The sequence below is a fragment of the Rattus norvegicus genome, chromosome 16 (assembly GCF_021556685.1).
Source record: "Rattus norvegicus strain SHRSP/BbbUtx chromosome 16, alternate assembly SHRSP_T2T, whole genome shotgun sequence".
In the NCBI taxonomy this organism is placed as follows: Eukaryota; Metazoa; Chordata; class Mammalia; order Rodentia; family Muridae; genus Rattus; species Rattus norvegicus.
The window spans coordinates 81247125-81262540 of record NC_141549.1 but is presented as its reverse complement, the minus strand read 5'-3'; the positions used below and the strand labels follow the sequence as shown (position 1 = coordinate 81262540).

General features: G+C 39.4%; 2 protein-coding genes and 1 pseudogene across 2 annotated transcripts in view; 1 reads left to right on the top strand and 2 right to left on the bottom strand.

The window, feature by feature from the left end:
* The window catches only part of Erich1 (glutamate-rich 1), a gene marked incomplete at its 5' end in the record, with an annotated part of 52793804 nt that overhangs the window by 2401823 nt on the left and 50376565 nt on the right, over positions 1-15416 (bottom strand).
* The window catches only part of Csmd1 (CUB and Sushi multiple domains 1), a 1600021-nt gene that overhangs the window by 650529 nt on the left and 934076 nt on the right, over positions 1-15416 (bottom strand). The window lies entirely within an intron of this gene.
* Positions 3611-4470, top strand: LOC108353087 (cyclin-dependent kinase 4 pseudogene; annotated as a pseudogene).

Here is a 15416-nt window from a genome sequence, read left to right as displayed (position 1 = left end):
GCGCCTGCCTTCTGGAATGGATTCTGCTTCTAATTTCCTGTCACATCCAAGTTAGAAAGTACATCTCCTTCATTAATGGTAGCACAGAGCCCAATATCCATCTAGCAAACAAATGCAAAAGTGTGTATGTGGAAAACACAAAAGGAATCCCATTCCATCCAAGGTATACGAACAGGGCTTCAGTGTTTTTCCTTACATAAACTAATTCAAAATGTGAAAAGGTGTGAGTCTGAATGACTGGGGAGATTACGCAAGGTTATACAGTCATTTTGTTACGACCACTTAATTAAATCAACCCACAATTGAAAGGATTTGGAATTTGATAAGTATGTATCTGAACTTCCTGATAATTTTTAAATGCCTCGCCCCGAGGAGTAGAGTGTTTCAATGGCCAGTTTCTTCTTCTTTCTCTGCCTTAATGGTTTAGGACAAAGGCTATAATTGATCTGAACTTTTAAGCAATGATGCCCTGTCCATCCTGGAGTTCAAACCTTGTAAAACTTGTGGGTAACACCTGCGTTTGTTATTATCATCTGTTTCTATTTTCCTTGTTTTGGATTTATGATTTCTGTGTGTAGAATTATCTAAATATCAGGGCAATTTTATTTATCACCTCCAAGCACCATTTAAAGCAATTAATGGTATATAAATTTTTAAGCCATACTCTACACTACAAATATTACTTTTTACTGATTATTCATGCTGCCTTTTTTTCTGCTGAAATGGAGCCTGTCATTCACATTCAGAATTATTTTCAGTGAATGAGTTTCTCACACAACTACCTTTGGCGATTTCTTGAGTTCTTAAATTGAGTGACAGCTTGTCAAAAATAAGATGGTCTCATTGTAGGATAGTGGTGGCTCTGGGGGACAACTTCAAATTAAACAAACCCTGCTAGGCATCTTTTATTGCATTGCTCTGCCTATTTATGTATGCAATGGCTGGTAGCTCAAGTGGGTCCTTTAAAGAATAAGACCAAAGGAATTCCTCTGTGATTAGATGATTCATGGCATTCACTGAGAGCATATACAGCCTGAAACTTTCATCATAAATTTAAAATATACTAAATTGAAACATTCTCGGGCCGCCAAGTCTGGAATACCACAGCAGAGCAGCACAGTAGTGTCTCTTGTCTCTGCGGTGGCTGTCACAGCCAGGCATTGTTGATCATAGCTCCTGCACTGTGTTCTTGCCAATACCACGGGCATATCTGAGATAAACCAAAATTGAAACTCAAACTGTAGTTTCTGCCAGTGTATATCATCATGGTATTGAATCATATATAGAAAGACATCAAGTCATGGATCTACAACTAGGGGGAAACCCAGGTATTTCTGATGTGAACTGCTCTTCACATGTCCAGTGTTCCGCACTCATATATGTCTGCATGCCGACCCATGACTTGCTGATATATACCTATGAATTGCCATCTTCTAAGGACTCCTCCAGGCTTCCCTGCCTTGTGGCTTCTTCAACCATCTGCTGGAAACACTTTTCCCTACCTGTTTCTGGTGTAGCTTCACTGTGGCCAGAGTGGGTACTGCTATTAACCCTAATGCAACCTATCAATGATACACACATACAAGGAAACCCAAGCTGTACGCTGGATCCCAAAGAGCCACCAGAAGCTTTCTAAACTGGCAATACTTAGACTGGGTTTCCATGTGTCCTAGCTGTAACATAGTAGGAGAAGCTGCCCTTACAGACTCCTCTGAGACACTCACTGTGGGTCTCTTCCAGGCAGACTTAAAAGGTCATATTTACTACATAACTTTCAGAAGCTTCTATGGTTCTTAGAGTCTCCTTAATAAGCTCTCAAATCCAAGAATGGTTCAAGTCCACTTCGAAGTGTAGTGATACCAGGATTCTTGCTGGGTTCTCACTTCCCATTAGCTGACTGGGCTCTCTGTGCTGGCTCCTAGGAAAGTCTGTCTTTCCAAACCCTGACCTTGGCTTCCTACGTTTCTGTTCCTCGACTGCATGCTGAATTCCCTGTTGTCTTTGTGACTTCCATTTCAACCTGAGTCTTCTGCATTTCTGCCTCTCAGCTCTTTTCCCCATTGTTTGCTGATTTACTTTTCCTTTTGCAATTTTCAAGGAATCTGTTTCTTTTTTCTTATTTTACTGTGATACATTGCTCTATATTTTAAGCCATGTATACCTTGTATTTGAACAGTTTGAAGTTTCAGTCCTCCAACAGCATTGGTTGCCTGGATTATTACAGGTTTTCTTTGCCTTCTTGATTCACCTTTCAAGCCTGCATCAAGACACCTTCTGCACACATCTATTGCGTTCTCTCCCCTTACTGTGCAGCACTGAATTCCACAGTCCACTGGAGTCTGCAATAAGGGCAGTTTGCCATGGGTCATGTGGTTTACCTTACCATGATGACTCTGAGAAAACGCCAAATATCTGAGCACCAAGATATTTTCTCAGGAAAAATAAGTTTCTCTGAACACAGTTCAGGTCTTCCTGCCAGGTGACAGGGTTTTTAGGGAAATCCAAGCACGGTCCACTTACCATGTACATCGATGCTAGCTCTTTCTAGTCCAGCAGAGAAAGAACCAGAATGGAATGACTGAGAGAAGAAACAGGATGGAGGTTGGACAACTGAGTCATGCTTCAGCAATTCTTGTTCAGTTTATAGCATGTAAAGTGAGTCTCTCCAGAAACATTAATTACATTATTTTAGAAATTATTTTCTAGTCTAAATCTAGTAGATTTCCAAGAGGGAATGGAATTTCGTTTAAAAAAGTTCTCAAATGTAATTTAAAATTCCTATCACTTAAGAATTTTATGCATTCTTAATATACTTTAAGTGGATTCATAAAGCAAATTAAGATGACAAAGTTTAATTTTTGACTATTTTAAGCAGCTTGATTGGAGCAGCTAGTGTCCCTTCAGGAAACCTAAATATCAAGGGAGGAACGTTTAGGAGAGAGAACACTGCAAGAGAGATTCTAGCTAACGTCATGTGCTTGGTTACTTCAGCAGAAGTCACTCTCGTTGTAATCAAACTAACTTGATATTCAACACAGAACTGGAAATACAGACACTGAAGGCAGAAACTGAATTACCTCCTCACTTCAGTTGTACAATCTATGGTCAGAGAAAATATCACTCACCTATTTCCAAAGAGATGAGCAGAGAGAAACTTTATTTAATCCTCAGATAAAACCCTTGCTAGGATAGATGGGTCTGTTCAACAGGAACGGAAAGGAAGATTGCAGCAATCCTTCATTTCTCTTCTGGGCCCGAGGCTAGAGCTAGATTAAGCCATTGGAAGGTGGAAGAAAATAGAAGTAGTATGTACTCTGATCTAGAAAGACTACCTATGTCCCTAAATAACATGCGTGATCTCTGAGGAGATGTCACCCTGAGACCCAATGCTGAACAGAAGAAACAATATTGAAGGGACATTTACATCTGTATCTATAGGATAGCCCATAGCATCCAACTGTCTGGAACCTATCCTCAGTGTGGCACTGTAGGAAATAACAACTGGGCCCTGACAATAGGCTTAAGGAGACCTCCTGCTCTCAGAAAATGCTACCTCTCCAACAGTGGCTGAAATTACTGTCTCAGTACCTGTGAAATGGTTTGTAAAGCCTAAGATTCCTACAATGGCCACTTTGAGCTCCTCAAGATTGTGAGAGACCCTAACGGAAGAGAATCTGAAGGGGTCCTTCCCATTAACGCACCTCATGAGGTAGACTTACTTAGGAGGCTGGAGGCATTAGAATATCCCAGTGCTGTCCAGCTAATGGAAATCTGTAGTACTTCCTGAACTGAGGAAATAATAGAATCATCCTAGTGTTTAAGCATATAGACTAGGACCTAAGGGCATACCTTGACAGAGCACCCACACCCACACCCCAGGCATTCCAGTTGAGATAATCAAGGATCTGATGGATCAGTTTCTAAGCAGCCTGGATTTTCTTCATGCAAATTGCATTGTTTAACAAGACTTCAAACTAGGGAACATTCTGGTGACAAGTGCTGGAACAGTCAAGCTGGCTGACTTTGGCCTTGCCAGATTCTACAGCTACCAGATGGCTCGTCACACCTGTGGCTGTTATACTCCGCTACTGTGTTCCTCAAGTTTTGCAATCTGCATATGCAACACCAGGATGTGGACAGGTGGCATGTCCCTTGTACCTTTGCCGAGCTGTCTCACTGAAAACGTCTCTTCCCTGGAAGTGCAAAAGCTGACCAGTTGGGTAAAATCTTTGATCTGAAGGCCTTCAGAGGATATCTGGCTTCAAGATACATCTCTATCCTGCCCCCAACCCACAGAACTTCTTCCTGCAAAGGAGCTTGACCAGTGCAGTCAGTGCTCTCCAAGAAGGAGGAATATGAAGCAAGCAGCTGTTGGAAATGCTGAATTTTAACCCACAGAAGCAAATATCTGCCTTTTGTGAGGCCTACAGAACTCATTATCTCCATAAGGAAGAAAATGACCCAGAGTAAGATGTGAAGTGGCTGTCTTTCTCTGCTTCTGGACACTCAAGTGCAGAGAACTCCACTGAAAAGCCAGCCTCTGCCTTCCACTCAGGCTGGGAAGACTCCTCCAGCTTTTCATAGAGACCATTTTAAGCCTTAAATGGCATTTGCCTCTCCTCCTTAGGAGGTTTACCCTTCTGTTTTTCTACACTAAAGGTTGGGTCTATTTTGCCTATTTCCCTCCCTCCTTTATGTTTGAGATTCTTTGTTTTACACAGGAAAACCAAACAAGACCACACCACCACAACCACCACCACCAACACCACCATCAGCACCACCACCAACAACAACAAAAAAAAACAACAATAACAAAGCTTGTTGCCAAGATAACACATCAAATATTAGTGTCTGAAATGTCTGACGAGATAGAAGAAATCTCAATAGAAATTCTCGGACTTCTGGAACTTTCTGTACACTATGAGAAAACTTTGTATATAATTACAAGGACCTGTCTTTGACAGAGTAATCAGGTGGAGGGCACACACACATCTCAGCCATCACCCTTTCAGACTCCTATCAATTGCTCACCTCTTTGTGCTCCCTAACTGTGGCCTTCACAGGCAATGGGAACATCATTTCTTTGACTTTCATCTTAGGAAATTTTGTTCTCAGGAACATCTTTCCAACTTTGAACAATTTACATATTTATTTTCCTTACACTTGAAAATCGACCGAAGGAATATATAATTCTTCAAATCCCAGAGATATTTACTGTCTAGTATTCATTATTGCCATTTGATAAATGTTAATACTAGTACTTGTACTTTTTATTCTCAAATACTCCTTTTCTTTGTCTTTGTGATTCTTACTCTCCTCATCTTCTCTTTCTCTCTTCCTGGTCAGCTGTCTTATTCATGGAAATCCCTTTACTGAATTTCCACAGCAAACACAATGAAATCTAGAGTCATCAGGTCTGCTGGGCTTTGTATGATCTGGCTGCAGTCTTGTGTGTGTGTGTGTGTGTGTGTGTGTGTGTGTGTGTGTGTGTGTGTGTGTGTGTGTATGTGTGTGTGTTGAACTCTTTTTTTTTTAATTTATTTAATACTTAATAATAATTCTTTGGTTTCCGGGCAAACATCCCCCTCCCACCTCCCCTTCCTTATGGGTGTTCCCCTCCCCACCCTCCCCCCATTGCTGCCCTCCCCCCAACAGTCTAGTTCACTGGGGGTTCAGTCTTAGCAGGACCCAGGGCTTCCCCTTCCACTGGTGCTCTTACTAGGATATTCATTGCTACCTATGAGGTCAGAGTCCAGGGTCAGTCCATGTATAGACTTTAGTTAGTGGCTTAGTCCCTGGAAGCTCTGGTTGCTTGGCATTGTTGTACCTATGGGGTCTCAAGCCCCTTCAAGCTCTTCCAGTTCTTTCTCTGATTCCTTCAACGGGGGTCCTATTCTCAGTTCAGTGGTTTGCTGCTGGCATTCGCCTCTGTATTTGCTGTATTCTGGCTGTGTCTTTCAGGAGCGATCTACATCCGGCTCCTGTCTGTCTGCACTTCTTTGTTTCATCCATCTTGTTTAATTGGGTGGCTGTATATGTATGGGCCACATGTGGGGCAGGCTCTGAATGGGTGTTCCTTCAGTCTCTGTTTTAATCTTTGCCTCTCTCTTCCCTGCCAAGGGTATTCTTGTTCCCCTTTTAGAGAAGGAGTGAAGCATTCATATTTTGATCATCCGTCTTGAGTTTCATTTGTTCTAGGGATCTAGGGTAATTCAAGCATTTGGGCTAATAGCCACTTATCAGTGAGTGCATACCATGTATGTCTTTCTGTGATTGGGTTAGCTCACTCAGGATGATATTTTCCAGTTCCAACCATTTGCCTATGAATTTCATAAAGTCGTTGTTTTTGATAGCTGAGTAATATTCCATTGTGTAGATGTACCACATTTTCTGTATCCATTCCTCTGTTGAAGGGCATCTGGGTTCTTTCCAGCTTCTGGCTATTATAAATAAGGCTGCGATGAACATAGTGGAGCACGTGTCTCTTTTATATGTTGGGGCATCTTTTGGGTATATGCCCAAGAGAGGTATAGCTGGATCCTCAGGCAGTTCAAAGTCCAATTTTCTGAGGAACCTCCAGACTGATTTCCAGAATGGTTGTACCAGTCTGCAATCCCACCAACAATGGAGGAGTGTTCTTCTTTTTCTGCATCCTCGCCAGCATTCATTTTCTTGATAGTTCCTGAATTTTTAATCCATTCTTTGATAATTTCACAACTCATACATAATGTGTTTTGATCATATAAGTTCTCCTTCTAACACCTCTAAGAACTCCCTCAAACATCTCTTCCTGACTTCTTGTCCTTCATCCATAGTTCACTGATCTTGTAATTTGATGTTTACATGCCTTGGAATCCTACTGAATTCTTGGACTTTGCATGCCCTGCTTAGCTAATTACAGTAATTATCTATGTGCACATTAACCACTGTGATTTGGGGAAAGTGGTGGAGTTCTCCTTTAGGTAGGAATTAGCTGCCAATGGCAGTGTTGGGTACCTGGTACTACAGGGTAGTGTGAGACACAGTCACTGCTGTCCTGTGCATCGCAAACTATGGTAGCAGTAAATAGCAAAGGTGATGGCAAGAGATGTAGAGAGAAGAGAGAGCTGGAGGAGGAGAAGAGAAGTCATAGCAGTGATAGTTCTGCTGGCTATCTACAACCTAGTGTGGCCTGTGGGTAAAGCTACTGTAGGCAGCTGTAGAACCACAATTATAGTATAGAATGGTAAGAAGGTAATCAGTCTACCAGTCCAGAGGCTCCCATCCAAAGAGAGAGATGGCTACTCATGTATCCAAAATTGGGAGTAAGAGAAGTACTGAGGAAGAACAAGTATTATTTCATCAAGCTTTGGGTGGGTTTATAGGACTTGACTTTCTTCAACCCACCCTTGGGAAGGTACATGAAGTGAACTGTCAAAGACACCCTCCACTTCCTCCCCCTGCTATTTCAGTATTCTGAGGCTGAGTTCCCATGGGAACTGGAGGATAAAGCTGGAATTGAATTGCTGACCAGTGCTTGTTTCTAACTAGATTGCACAATAATGGAGCTCTTACTTGAGCTGGGAGGCGCATGCCCCTAATTCCAGCACCTGGGAGGTGGAGGCTGGAAGTCAAAAGCAAGTTCGAGACTATCCAGGGCTACTTAACAAGACAACAAGACGTCTCCAGGAACAAACGGGTGGATCTCTCCTGCATGGGAAGTCTTCCAATTTTCTCTAGAATTGGTTTTAAAAATATGGAGAAAAGATGTTTGTCATGGAAAATTTTTATTCCTCTAAATATGGGACTTGGTTAAGAATAATTTGTCAAAAATTTATGATAAAGAGAAAACACTGAAAACTGCCTTTGGGTAAGTTTAAAATTTTAAAGTTCTAAAAACAAATAAACCCTGGTATTGACATAGTAGTTTGTTGTGTTCATTAGGTATGCTAATATGATTTAAAGTGAAAGAAAATTATGTTTGATTAGATTAAATAACTATTTTATTCAATCTGAATTTAGCTTCACTTGAATGTCTTTAGCTTGAAGCCTTGTTTCCTAGTGGGTGATTCCTGTTTCTGCCTTATGACTATTATCATAAATTCGTATAAATGCTGCATTTAGTTATAGAGATCGTGCATACAGATGAAAACCGATTTATGTGTTACCATGGCCATGCCACAATGCTGGAATATTTGTTCAAACGGTATTCTGGATGGAATTTTTGACAATGAGATTAAATTATTACAGTTTGAACAAAGCAAATTACCTCAGTAGGGGTGGGTTGCATCCAATCAGTAAACAACTTGAATAAAAAATGATCTGCTGGCAAGAAGCAAGAAAAATTCTTTCAACAATAGTCTTAAGATTCACATGCAAATATTACCTGGGCCTCTGGCTGACAACTTCCTTCAGGTTTTGCTTCCAACACATTTGAACAATACCTGAGCCATCTCCACAGAATTAATGTGTCTGCACACATTTAGATTATAGACTGCTCTTTCTCTGAAGAACTCTACCAATTCACCTTCAAATTGTTCATATCATTTCTGTTACAAACCAATCACTGAGCTTTAACGGTTATGACTATTGGTTTTTTTTTTATTAATTTTTGAGCTTCCTGTGTGATTTCACTTGAAGACATGATAATGAAAAACATTTGGAAGTCAAGAGTCTACAGCAATGTTTCCCAATCTGTGGGTTATGACCCTTTGAGGGGTTGCATATCCAATGTCCTGCATACCAGACATTTATATTACTACTCATAATAGTAACTAAATTAAGTTATTAATTAACAATAAAATACATTTATGGTTGGAAGTCACCACAAATGAGAAACTACATTAAAGGGTCACAACATTAGGATGGTTGAGAATCACTGTTCTGATCTAAGGTATTTTAAGATATGTGTTCGGTACTGGGTATGAAACAATATAATGAAATCATGTAATTTAAGAAGAGGTAAATAAACTGATAATATAGGGAACTCTATGAAGGGAGAGACAAGAGCTTTGTCTCTTTCTATGTTCTTAGAGGTGGAAGGAGAAATAACAACTATTATACTTCTTGACACCTATGAGGAACAGGGTCATAACATTTTTATTTAGGTCTATTAGTAAGAAAAGAATCGCTTCCCAGTTTCTTCAGGACCACCCACAATATTCAGCCTTTGTGCTCCACTCATGCTACACACATAACTTGCTTGGCTCACACATTCACCATATGTATGATGTCAAATAGCCTGCTATGCTCAAGGACTTATTAACAAGGTCTTTGACCTTCCATGACTCACTTAAGTTTTCTTGAGCATTGCTCATACATCACATAGAAGGATGTTGGAAAAACATGTAGAAACCCTCAAGTTGATGGTTGGGTGTGTATATACTTCTCCACTTCCCTTCTTACTGTCTTCTATCCCTGTATACTCAGAGCCTTTAGTTACCACATCAAGAACCATGCTGTTTGACCATGATCTCTGACCTGTCCAGCTTGGTTCTTTTCCCCGCTGTATTGGTATAGGTCCTAACCTTCTTAAGAGCGTTCTTGTCCAGACCATCAATGGCTGGTTTCTTCTAGAAACACAAGCTATCAATGAATCAGAAGTCTAATCTGCTGACAGTGGTCTCCTGCACTCCAGGTCCCCATAGCCTTTAAAATTTCTTTAGCATCTTTTACTGTTCACTCTTCCTCAGAATTCAACGTTTTTGAGAGTGAAAACTACCATTTTATCTCCAGAACTTAAAAATTGAACAGCACCACAAAGTCACTGAGTAAATATATGTTGAATAAATGGGTTTGTTCTAGTTTTGAATTTTAATAACATCGGGTAAACAGGGCATAGACGACTATTAAGCCAGAGAGCTTAACTTTAATAATTTATATGGTGCAAGCCAGGAGACCATAGCCCATTGGCGACACAGATGGTACTGGATAATTAGGTTTCTCTATTCTACTGTCCTTTGTCTGTGGATTATTATAAAAACTGAATGGAGGTATCCATTGGATGTTTTTAGACCCAAAAGTGCTGCTATCTATAAGAGTCCTTAAATTAATTCTAAGAGAATCTGAATCACAGTTCGGGGCCAGCTTAGTGTAAAAATGTGCAAAGGAAAGGGAAGAAAGATACTTGAACCTTTCTGAAGTTTCCAAGGATGCAAGTAGTTCTCCAGGTCTCTTTGTCTTGTTGGATGCATCAGCAACGAGAATACCCCAATGATCTATGCCTTAGGCATTTGGGGTTCAATAACTGGGGTAGGAGCTATCAGGAAAGACACATTGCACAGCTCATCTTACTTGCAGTCCTTAGTCTTTTGGTTATGTGTAGGTGTTCGTTTCACAAGTTCCTTCCTAATCATTAAAAGATGTACTGTGAACATCTGTGTACTGTGTACTGCTTCTCTCTTACTGTACATGCCTGAGCCATTGGCTTCATGATGTCAATAAATGTGAATGCATTTTTGTATCTTTGTAAAAAATGAGCATACATTATCCAAACAATGACACAGATGTTCTTATAAGGCCATGCTAAGGAAATGATTAAAATACCTAAGAACAGCTCATTGTCCCTTTAACAGACATATCTTAGAACACAGTGGTGTTTGCACACTCATGGGGAACAACTGGAGAGTAAGCAAAGTAAGTCAGTCTTATGTTTCGTAATACTAAGAATGTTTATTGCCTTGAATAAGAGTCATTCTGTCATTCAATAAAATGTAGATTGAATGAAAAACTAGACTGGAGCCCCAAATTGGCTGAGTAAATGTATTTATATAATTCAACAAAAATACAAACATCGCTCCTGGTATGTTAGGTTAAAATATGCATATGTTCTATATTTATATGTACGTTTATGCCTGCTTTTCTGTGTGAGATATTTGGAAAATAAAGACTTGGTTTTTTTTAACTAATATGTGACAGAGATAAATTTCACAAGTTCAGAGTGTACTGTAGAATGTGAAATCAGGAATTGAACTGAGAGTTTTGGGCAGTGTGACCTGTCCCATCCTAAAGAGAAAAGACTGCAGCAAAATAGACGGCAGGGGTTGAGTGTGCTTAGAAAACAGTAACGAGCATGATGGACATTGAGTGGAATTCCAATTCCTTTCTTAGATAGGTCTATATTTGAATATTTTAAATACTTCATGAGTTTGACTTTTAACTATCTAAGAATGAGGGGAGGGATGGTGAAAATAAACTGTCCCTAAAAGTGTTCTCCAATGTCTTCAGCCACCATTTTCCTTTTGTGGCTTCCATTGATAAGCAGCCTTTTCCAAACTTGAGGAGTCTCAGTCAGGTCATGGCCCCTGAGTTGGCAAAGATGGGCCAACATTTAGTTTTACCAAAACAATGCTTTGATTTATTGATTCCAACTCATCTAGTATAGGGAGAATGGATGTATTTTTAAGAAATTTCTTTCAATTTTGTTTGGTAGTATTATTTTTTACACCCAGCTAAAAATTCCTCCATCTAATTTATCCAACTGTTCATATGTGAGATGGTGCCTGATGCTAGGCATCTGAAACCAAAATGTATTCTCTTGTTGGACTATTAATGCTTTCTGTAAGGCTACTATGCATAAGTCATATGCTGTGACTCCAATATGGTTATTCTGTAAGCCTGTGGCATGTGATTGGTAAAGGTTTTCAATGTCTCTGTTAGACTTATTTTTAGAATTATTTATTTATATTCTCTGCAGTGCTGAACAATGGGCTTGGGGATTTACACATGTGAGACAAGCATTTCATTACTGAGCCAGATTCCCAGCCTTGATCTTAGTTTTAAAAAATGTAAAGCTCGACACACACACACACACACACACACACACACACACACACACAGACACACACACACACAATGTAAAGCTCATAAAGTGAATAGCACCCAGAAAATATTAAAACAACATAGGTGGAAAATCTGTTAGACTTTAAAAACCAATTACAACTCTTATGTGATTCCGCTAGGTCCTAATGCTAGTATCGTCTATACTCAGTTCCCCAACTGAATGATTGCCTAGACATCTGACTCTGTCTTAAAACAATTGGGCAATCATATGCTGTATTTCAATATTATTGTTTTAAGATATTTAATTATTACACTTCCATTTACTACTGGTAGTATTTTAAGTTTTTGAGAATTTTACACAGGAGTACTGGATTTGTACCATCTTCACTCCTCCCTCCCTAACTGAAGTTGCTTCCATGACCCTGACTCCCTCTTAAATTCATGACATCTTTTTAAATTACAAATGCGTGCATGTGGGCACCACACACACCCTATGAACTCCCTTTAGTATTGCTCATGGTGTTGGACATGTATTTAAAGCTAACAAGACTTTCCACAGGTCTTCATCTGGAGGTCATTCCTTGTGGACTTCTCCATCCACTTCATCAATCAAGTGGTGTCCTACACAGATCTTGTTTAGGAGACTGCATTGCTGAGGCTTTCTGGGTGCAGCTTCCTTGTTGGGTCTAGAGCACACTATCTAGCAGAGAGAAATATGTGGTGTGGTGGTTTGAATAAGTTTGGCCCCCATATGCTCATAGGCTTGAATACCTGATTACCAGGGAGTGGCTCTATTTGAAAGGATTAGGAAATGTAGCCTTTTTGGAGGAAGTGTGTTGCTGGAGATGGACTTTGAGGTTTTAAAAAAAATATTTTAAGTGCAGAGTCTCTTTTCTTGCTGCCTGTAGATATGGATGTAAAACTACTTTTCTAGTATCATGCCTGCACTCTACCATGCTTCCTGCCACAATGGCAATGGACTAAACCTCTGAAACTAAAAAAGCTCCAATTCAATGCTTTCTTTTATAAGACTTACCATGGTCATGGTGTCTCTTCACAGCACTAGAACATTGCCCAAGACATGTATTATCATTTTTAATTCATTTCTAGTCCTAAAACTATATCTTACTCTTAGAATCTTAAAAAAATTGGAACAAATATACCTGCCTAGAACTACAAAGAACATGTATTCCATCACTGGATGGAATTCACTCAAATAAATTATTAACTTCAATGTTTTCAATTTTTGGTATCATATGTAGATCACATTAGATTTCAAAGATAATTTGAAACTAAAGTGAAACTAACCAGAATCTTGAAAAAAATGCAGTTTCCAACTGGGAAAACAGAAAGAAGTTAGTATGGGGTCCCAAAATGTGAAAGTTAAAGTTATATTTAAATTACTATGCTTGAGAGACCAAAAACCAAAAAATTGCCTGTACTGTATAAGACACTAATTCATATAGTCTGTACCCTAGCAGCTCACTTCCCCTTTTTCCTAGATGTTGAATCTTTTTAAGTTGACTGGTTTTATAAAATTTGCTGTTCTGCAAAATAGTATGTTGTAAAACTTACTGCTGTTTCTATTTTTGTAATCCAACTTGCTCACACTGCTCAAAAAGATGACTAGGACAAACATAAGACATATATGTTAAGATTAGATCATGCCCATAGGTAGACAACTGTAATCATATGGGTTTTGCTTTTATAAGTCATGGCCTGATATAGTTGGGGATGTATCTTGGGAGTTGCTCTCGGTTACAGTCCTGGCTCTACATTTGACGTCAGTACCTAAATGAAAATCTACGTATCAAAATATATTTATGGCCATGGTGAATCTCTGAGAGACACCTCAGATCCATAACAAACTAACATAGTCTTCTAAAAAGTGAAACATTAAGCTTCAAAAATAAAACAGCCAGTGGCTATGTCCACTGATGAAATTAGACCACTGTTAGTATACATTTTCCAAACATGATGTGAAAAGTAAAAAATTGTGAAGCTTCTCATGTACCTAAAGGAGTTTCCCAGAGGAGCATGACCATGACACAACCATGGCATGACCATGGTATGACTACCATGGTGCAACCACATGTTTACTCAGTTGATTTGTTTGCCAAGTTCAATGTTCCCAACTGTGTTCAAACTAGCTTATTCTTCATGCTTTACAGATGAGAAATGTTGTGATCTAGCAACTCACCTTTGTCCTTTTCCAAAGGGTTTGCACAGCAGTCCATGTGGGACCCTGGCTCTCTACCCTCTGTCAGCTACTGGATGACTCATCACTGTTCCCTGGGAAATGCTACTTTTACTTTTAGCACTAGAACCCACAAGGCACTTACTGTCGGCCTGTAAGTATACAGGTGTTTATTCCACAAACTATAAATATTTTGAAGCTTTATTTGATAATTATGTTGTAGCTACTAGGTATAATTGTAAGTAAGACAAGCGAGAGTTTAAAGTGAGTATATAATCAATGATATTCATAGGACAAGCAGGCAAAGATAACATAAGGAAAATTTGCACTTAGATCTTGTGTATAGAGAACATAAAAATGTATAAGATTGCACAGAAATTAAAATAAACAAGTAACATTTGTATAAAAATTAAATTATGGTTTGCCTGATTATCCTTGATGATTGTAGAGTAACTGAATCATGAGGGGACATGCATGGCAGCACATTGATGAGAAGTTAAGCAGCTAAATATTTCTTTGAAAATTATCGTAGGATATTATGGAATGTCACTGTGAAGTTAGAGACAGCAATTACTGAAAAGAGCTCATGATGGGGCAGGACATATGGGAATGCAGTACAATGTCTGACACCAAATGTCTGATGGAGGAAAATGCTTAAGTCTGTGACAGTCATCCCCTGGTATCCACTGTAGACAGTGCTAGGAACTTTGGCAGATGCCAAAGGTCTCTTGTGGATATGCAAGCCCCTCACATGAAATCAAAAGTAGTTACATCCAGTCTGTGTATTAGCCTATATGCTTAATTGTCTCTAGATGGATTACATGATGTGAAGAGTTGTCATACTCTGTTGTTTAGGGGGAAAAAAGAACAAGAAAATTTGACATGTGTTCTTCATGGCATAAGCAGTAATTTTTTTCTCAATATGAATGGAATCAGTTGCTGTGGAACCATAGACACAGGGAGTTGAGTCCTTGGCAGCCTCAGATGCTCTCAGCAGTAAGACCGCAGAGACGAGTTACAGAAAGTGTTTATACTACGCAGAACCTTTCACTGTATTCAAACGTGGTTCTCTAGAATATATTGTGAAGTTCTAAGAATATATGGTGTGTTCAGTTGCCTCTGGGCCCCCAACACAGTTTGTCAGGGATATGGCAAAGGCACCCCTCTCCTATGTAATTCACTCCCAGTATGGTTCTTATTGTTTCTTTAAATACCATCTTATTATATAAGAAAATAACTGTCCTATGGACAACTTAAAATAGCACTGTTAAGCAAAGTCTACTTCCATTTCTTCTCTGTAAAGAGCAGGCTCATGAGTGGGCCAAGAAGAGGTGAGTGAGGTGGGATTAGCAATATGCCTGATGGGCAGATAGTTCTCCGTGAATCAGTGACAATTAATGACGACTTTGGAGCATCGAATCCCAGTCTTTACATAAAAGGGAATGACAAATCCTTGCAC